Below are 7,665 nucleotides of genomic sequence, written 5' to 3' on the forward strand. Positions count from 1 at the left end.
CCAGCAGGATCAGGTTTGGGGCTCTCATAGGATAGCAAGAGGTCACCATGGGCAGAGTCAGCAAGCAGGGGCAGGCCACCAAGGATTTTGGCAGAAATGTTTGACTTTAATTCTAAGTGCAGTAGGAAGATTGAAGAGTGCCATGGTACACAGCCCCCCAGAGATGCCAACTTGCTAATCCCCCAAAACTGTGAATGTGTTACCTGACCTGGAAAAAGGGATTTCACAGCTATAATTAACATGGAGAGATAATCTCGAATCATCCAGGTGGGCCCTGTATAATCACAGGGATCCTTATACAAGGAAAGCAGGAGGCTCAGAGAACAAAATGTGATGACAGCAACCAGAGGTCAAAGTGGTGCAAGGAAGGGGCCATGATCCAAGGAATGTGGGTGGCCTCTACAAGATGAAAAGGCAAGGAAACAGAGCCTTCAGAAGGAACGGAGCTCTAACCACTTATATTGGGCTTCTGATCCCTAGAACCGTAAGATAATGCATTCGTGTTAAGCCGCTGAAGTTGTGGTACTTTGTTACAGCAGCAATAGGAAACTCATACAAGTGCTATGATTTGATTTTTAAAAGGAAACATTTATATATTTGGCTGCACCAGGTCTTGGTTGTAGCACCCAGGATCTTCAATCTTTGTTGTGGCATGAGAACTCTTTGTTGCAGCACGTGGGATCTAGGTCCCTGACCAGGGATCAAACTCAGGCCCCCTGCACTGGGGGCATGGAGTCTTAGCCAGTGGACCACTAGGGAAGTCCCTGATTTGATTTGTATTTTTTTTAAAAAATCACCCTGGCTGCTGTGGATTGTGGGGACAAAAGGGAAGCCGGGAGACCATCATCACCAGGCAGGAGATGACAGTGCCTGGACCAGGGTGATGGGAGGAGAGAGGGAGCCCAGTGCTTGGATCCAGACACCCTCTGGAGGTGGGAGTGCAACAGCTTGTTGATGGATCAGATGGAGGGAGTAAGGAGATGGCAACCCAGGATGCTTTGCGTTTTACCTTTAGCGGTTGGGGGCTGGAGGGGCTGTTTATTGATATGGGAAAGGTCGTGGGAGAAATAAGTTTAGAAGTGTCAAGGGACTCGGATAAGGTCACCCAGCCAACAAATGGGAGATCTGGAACTAGAACCTGGGTGCCCTGTCCCTCAGGCCCAACATGTTTGGACCTGTGAGGATGATCTCACTAAGGAAAAGAGTTTGGGAGATGTTTTAGTTAACATTTAGTTAACACTATTAGGAGCTCTCCAGAGAAGCAGAACCAATGTGTTCTGTGTGTGTGTGTGTATAGTATAAGGAACTGGCTCACATGATTGCAGAGACGTGGCAAATCTAAAATCTGCAGAGTAGGCTGGAGGCAAACCTAGGAAAGAGTTGCTGTTGTAGTTCAAGTCCAAAGGCTAGCAGAATTCCTTCTTGCTCAGTGGAGGTCAGTTTTTATTTTATTAAATCCTTCAACTGATTGTATGAGACTCACCCACATTATGGCGGTAATCTGCTTTCCTCAAAGTCTTAAATGTTTATCTCATCTTAAAAATACCTTCATAAAAACAATTAGAATAATGTTTGCACCACGGCCTTCCCAAGTTGATGCACAAAATTAACCCTCACACTTACTTTTCTAACTATCACACATTGTGGTTTTTATCTATATGAGTTCCTAGTCAAACAGAAGAACATAGGGCCAGGAATTACCTTTAAGGGCTGGGAGGAAAGGTTGGCAAAGGACAAAGAATAGGAACCAGGACCCTGGAGAGACACCTTCTAAGAAAGAGGGGGTAACGAGAGTAGCAGAGAGGGAAGTCCAGTGGTTGGGACTTTGAGCTCCCACTGCTGGGGGCACAGGTTTGATCCCTGGTCAGGAAACTAAGAGCCCACAAGCCACATGGTGAGGCCAAAATAAATAAATAAATAAAATAAAGTTGCAACAAGATAGAAAAGGAAGACAAAGGAGTTACAGAGTTCGGCGATTAGAAGGTTGCTGGTGACCTTAGCAATGGGTCATGCGGGGAAAGCGAGGACTACGAAAGGAAGAAGAGCTCTTCACCTGCAAGCAGTGGGAACTCGGGTCCCACAGGGGAGGCAGCAAGTGAATGATTACAAAATACAACATCTGCTAGAGATTGTCATACTGAGTGAAGTCAGAGAAAGACAAATATCATATGATACTGCTTATATGTGGAATCTAAAAAAGTGGCACAAATGAACTTACTTACAAAACAGAAATAGTCACAGATGTAGAAAGACTTATGGTTACTAAGAGGGAAGGGTAGGGAGGGATAAATTGGGAGATTGGGATTGACATACACACACTACCGTATAACATAGGTAACAAATAAGGGCCTATTATACAGCACAGGGAAATCGTCTTAATACTCTGTAATGACCTAAAGGGGAATAGAATCTAAAACAGACTGGATGTATAACTGATCCACTTTACTGTACAGCAGAAACTAACACACCATTGTAAATCAACTGTACTTCAATAAAAATGTTTTTAATTTATAATTAAAATTTTTTAAATAAATAAAAAAATACAACATCCACTAAAACAGAAAGAAAGCTGTGATAGGGAATACTATTAAGGGAACCACTTGGATGGAGAGGTCAGGAAAGGCCCTTTGAACAAAACGATGTTTAAACTGAGATTGGGAGACAGAAAAGAAGCTGCCCACGTGAAGGGCTGTGGGAAGTGTGAGCTGGTGAGGGACCTGTGCAAAGGCCCTGAGACAAGAAAGAGTTCGAAATGATCAGCGAGCTGAAAGAAGCTTGGTAAAACTGAAGCCAAGAGAGAGGCGATAGATGAAGCTGGAGGGATGTGGCCTTATAAGGGATGGTGTTTGGATTTGATTCTAAGTGCGATGGAAAATCACTGGAAGGTTTAAGCAGGGGAGTGAGTGATGGGATCTGCTTTACAAAATTTAAAGTTTATTCTGGCTACTGTGTGAAGGCTGTGTTGGGGCGGTGGGGACAGAGGAGAAGTTGTCAGAGAGGCATACGGGTGGGTCAGGTAAGCCGCAAAGATAGCATAAATGGTAGAGAGAGGCGAGCAGTGGATTGGTTTGGGAAATGGTCTGGAGGTAGAACCAACATAATTTGCTGATGGAGTGAATGTGGGAGGTGAGAGAAGAAGAATAAAAAACAACTCCCAGTTTCCTGTTTATCAGGTTTACTGCTATTTACCAAAGAAAAATCTGCAGAGAAAGAGGTTCTAGGTAGGGGTCACGAGTTTAGTTTTTTTATGTGTGTACTTTAAAAAAATATTTATTTTATTTATTTGGTTGTGCTGGGTCTTAGTTGCGGCATGCAGAATCTTTCAGCTGCAGCACACAAACTCTTAGTTGCAAGATGTGGGATCTAGTTCTCTGAACAGGGATCAAACCTGGGCCCCCTGCATTGGGAGCATGAAGTCTTAGCCACTGGACCACCAGGGAAGTGCCACGAGTTTAGTTTTAGGGACAGGAAATTAAAGGAGTCACTCTTGGCTGTCCAGCTGTCTTGATGAGGCTGGGTGGCTTAAGGGGTGGATACCTGTGGCCGTGTGCCCAGTGGAAGCTGGCAGGTTAGCTGGGAAGATTCTCCTCCAGAAGTCAGTGGAAAGGGGTGGAGGGTTTGCAGGGCAGGGGAGATGTTGAGGCAAGGACAGGGCAGAAATCATGATTGAGTAGTTGAAATGTCAAAAATCTGAATTAGGGGGGAGGGGGTCTCATGGGGGCCTGATTGGGGGGAGTCTAAGATCTCAGAGATGGAGCAGTTCAGGTAAGCCAAGAGGGAGTGGTCCTGTGGACAGGAGGCTAAAGGGACTATTGACATTGGGAGGTCTGGGAGGTGTTGAAAGTGGCATTGACATAGAGAATGGGGTCCCCAAGATGATGGTTGTGCCTGTGATGGTAAAGGGCACCTTGAGATAGACATCAAAGTCCTGGACAACCAAAGACATCACTGGAGGGTGGGAAACTCCAGTGAGGAGAGGAGGGAGGCAGAACAAGAATGAAGAAGAGCAGGAAGTTCCCAGGACGGTAGAGGGAGGACCACAAAGGGCAGGCGAGGGGAAGAAAGGAATGAATGGGTTTTCCAGACCCCAAGGGGTGAGAGCTGTGGCATCCCAAGGAGTTTGTTAGGGGAGCCCAAGTTCCCTACCAGTCAGAGACTCTGGGAGGGTGGGCTTGTGGTGGGAGCGGGCTTCCAGAGGACACACCGGCCCTTAGGCAGGGAGGACTGAGCAAGGAAAGAGGAGGAGCAGAGCCGTGTTCTTGGGAATTCCCTCCTTATCCTCTCTCACTGGGGCTGCTAACCCCCTCCAGGCTCTCTGCTTCAAATCCAGCCTTCACCAGAGCTGCCAGGGACTTCCCTGGTGGTCCAGTGGCTAAGACTCCATGCTTCCAATGCAAGGGGCTCAGGTTCGATTCCCGATCAGGAACTAGATCCCACATGCTGCAATGAAGAATTTGAATGCCACAACTATAGATCCTGTGTGCTGCAACTAAGACTCGTGCAGCCAAAAAATAAATAATTAAAAAATAAATATTTTTTTTACAAAAGAGCTGCCAGGCACTTCTTCTAAAGTACAACTCCATCCTGGCTCTTATCCATGTCATAAGCCCCAGTGTCCTTGAGGTGAAGTCCCTGCTCTTTAGCCTGGTATACAAGGCCCTTCTGGAAGGATCTCACCTGCTGCCCTACTTCTCATCTCTCTCATCCTAAATCCCTACAAAGCAGGATGACTTATGCCTCTAAGGGCACCATGATTCATCAGGCTTCTGGGCCTTTGCACACACCATTCCCTCTGCCTAGAACACCTTTTTAATCTCACATTCTCACATGATTAGAAAATGCCAAGTCTTTCAAGCAAGAATTTCCTCTTTGGAGAAGCTTCTCTGATGCCCTCAAGGAGTCACGATTGCCCCCTTCACTGTGCCATCACTCTTCCTCATCTACCTGGTCTCATAAACGTATCCTCCATTAGACCAGAAGCACCTTAGAAAGATAGTATAAAACCCATTTCCGTCTCTCTTTTTAGTTGCACCATGCAGCTTGTGGTATCTTAGTTCCCTGACCAGGGATTGAACCTGGGGCCACTGTAGTGAAAGTGCTGAGTCCTAATCACTGGACCACCAGGGAATTCCTTGATATCCATTTATCTATTTTCCATTCCCAGCCCAATGCCTGGGATACAATAGCAGTTAATATTTATAAGTGACAGGACAAAATTACAGCTAATTGTAAAAACTAGCATTACTAAGTAGTCAGTATGATTCCTAGCACTGCGTGAGCTCTGTATTTTATATATTGACTGCAGCCATGAAATTGAAAGACACTTACTCCTTGGAAGGAAAGTTATGACCAACCTAGACAGCATATTAAAAAGCAGAGACGTTATTTTGCCAGCAAATGTCCGTCTAGTCAAGGTTATAGTTTTTCCAGTAGTCATGTGTAGATGTGAGAGTTGGACTATAAAGAAAGCTGAGTGCCGAAGAATTGATGCTTTTGAACGGTGGTGTTGGAGAAGACTCTTGAGAGTCCCTTGGACTGCAAGGAGATCCAACCAGTCCATCCTGAAGGAGATTAGTCCTGAGTGTTCATTAGAAGGACTGATGTTGAAGCTGAAACTCCAATACTTTGGCCACCTGATGCAAAGGGCCAACTCATTTGAAAAGACCCTAATGCTGGGAAAGATCGAAGGCAGGAGGAGAAGGGGACGACAGAGGATAAGATGGTTGGATGGCATCACCGACTCAATGGACATGAGTTTGGGTAGGCTCCTGGAGTTGGTGATGGGCAGGGAGGCCTGGCTTGCTGCGGTCCATGGGGTCACAAAGAGTCAGACACGACTGAGTGACTGAACTGAACCAAACTGATTTATTTATTTGGCTGTGCCATGTCTTAGTTGGGAGTGCAGAGCCTTAGCCACTGGACCACCTGGGAAGTCCTGCCGTGAGCTCTTTATTTAAATGCATCTCCTTATGTTAGGCCCATAAGAACTGTGGTGGGGCAGATAGTGTTACTATACCCATTTTACAGATGAGGACATTGAGGCTCAGGGAGGTGAAGTGACTGGCCCAAGGACACTGGGCTAGTTGGTGGTAGAGATAGGCTTTGAACTCCAATAAGGCTAATTCCAGCATCTGTGCACTTAAGCACTATCCTATATTGCCTCCATGAAAGAGAGACAGAAGACACGATCTCAGAGGACAATGGGGTCACAGAGACTAAGGTTTGCAAGAGAGTCTGCAATAAATTGACAATAACAAAGTCATCTTTTCTTTGAGTCACAGTGTGATCACAAGCACAGTTGGTTGCCTACCAAAAGCCTATCTCCCCTTCTTCAGAGCTGTCAGTTTTGCTTTTGTCTGTGAGCACTCTTTCCCTCATAGTTCAGGTAAATCCTGACTGGTCTATGCTAATTTTAGTAGCATCATCCCTCTTGTCTGTGGTTGGTTCAATAGTGGGCATGTGATCCAGTTAGCTCTTTTAAAATTTGTTTAATTGGGATAAAACAACTCAAATGTTATCCTTTTAACCATTTTCAAGTGCCACATAACTCTTTAAGTGATTGCTGGACTTGGTTGAAAATGCATTGTCTGGAGCTGCTGCAGCCATCTTGGGATGATGAGGATAGTAGCCAACATACTGAGGGTGGTAGAATGAGACTAGAGGACAGAATCTGATGTGTGTGATTCCTCAACTGCTGGATCATTCCTACCTCAGCTCTTCCTTATACAGGAGATAATACACCACCCTGCTGTCTAACATTGTGAGTTGGTCTTCTATTACTTGTAGCTCAAAGTATATTGATAATGACCCTGCAGGTGGTAGAATAGTTCTTGCCTGGCAGAGGATGACATGAATTATGAAGAACTTCACTAATCTCTAGGAGCTACTTCCCTGGCCTGAACCCACTGACCTTAGGTCTTCTAATAAGAATGATGATCTTGGCCTGGGTTAATAGAAATAGTGACCTGGGACATCATCTGAATAAGCTTGCAGGAACTACAAAAGATGCAATCATGGCCATACCAAACATTAGTTAAGTATGCTTGTGGTGCCGGGATCATAAGGTTGAATCAGATGCAACATTTGTCCTTAAGGGGCTCACACTGCAGTGGGAGAGATAATTGCAGGCCAGTGATGAATAGCCCTGCATGAGGTCCAGAGATGGACGTGCAAGGTGGCTGGGTGAAACTTCACGTAGGCATTCTGAAGGCTGGTAAGAGAAAGGTCAGAGAAAGCCTTTCTAGGTAGAAAGACCATCATACACAAATTCAGGGCAATATGACACTTTCAGGGAAATTACAAGTCATTTAACATAATGAAAACTGGACTGGCCACTTACAGGCTGTTTGTCTCTGAGCAAATTACTTGATGTCTCTGAGGCTTTGAATTCACATTTGTGAGAAAAAGAAAAAAGAAAGTAGAATGGTTGCACATTAGGTAACAGAATTTAGATGCAAAGCACAGTGCTTGGCATATATTAGGTGCACAAGAAATGTTCTTTATTATTCATCCATTTTTGTCACATGGTTCTAATTCATTATTTTCTCTGACCCAGGTGGCTTTCTTCCCTTTCTCGCTCATTCCTGAGCCTAGTAGCAAGCACCGCCCCCCCGCCCCCCAACTCCCACAGACTTTTCCTCAGGCAGGAAACCCGACCCACTGCCT

The 7,665-nt window shown here is 45.3% G+C and overlaps 1 non-coding gene across 1 annotated transcript; it reads right to left on the reverse strand.

Annotated features, from left to right (window-relative positions):
* Positions 1-5,054: 5,054 nt before the first annotated feature.
* TRNAE-UUC (transfer RNA glutamic acid (anticodon UUC)) lies at positions 5,055-5,127 on the reverse strand. The gene has a single exon. It is a non-coding gene; the product is annotated as a tRNA-Glu (tRNA).
* Between the last annotated feature and the right edge of the window lie 2,538 nt (positions 5,128-7,665).

This window comes from Giraffa tippelskirchi, chromosome 5 (genome assembly GCF_054371585.1).
Source record: "Giraffa tippelskirchi isolate mGirTip1 chromosome 5, T2T-mGirTip1v1.2.pri, whole genome shotgun sequence".
NCBI lineage: Eukaryota > Metazoa > Chordata > Mammalia > Artiodactyla > Giraffidae > Giraffa > Giraffa tippelskirchi.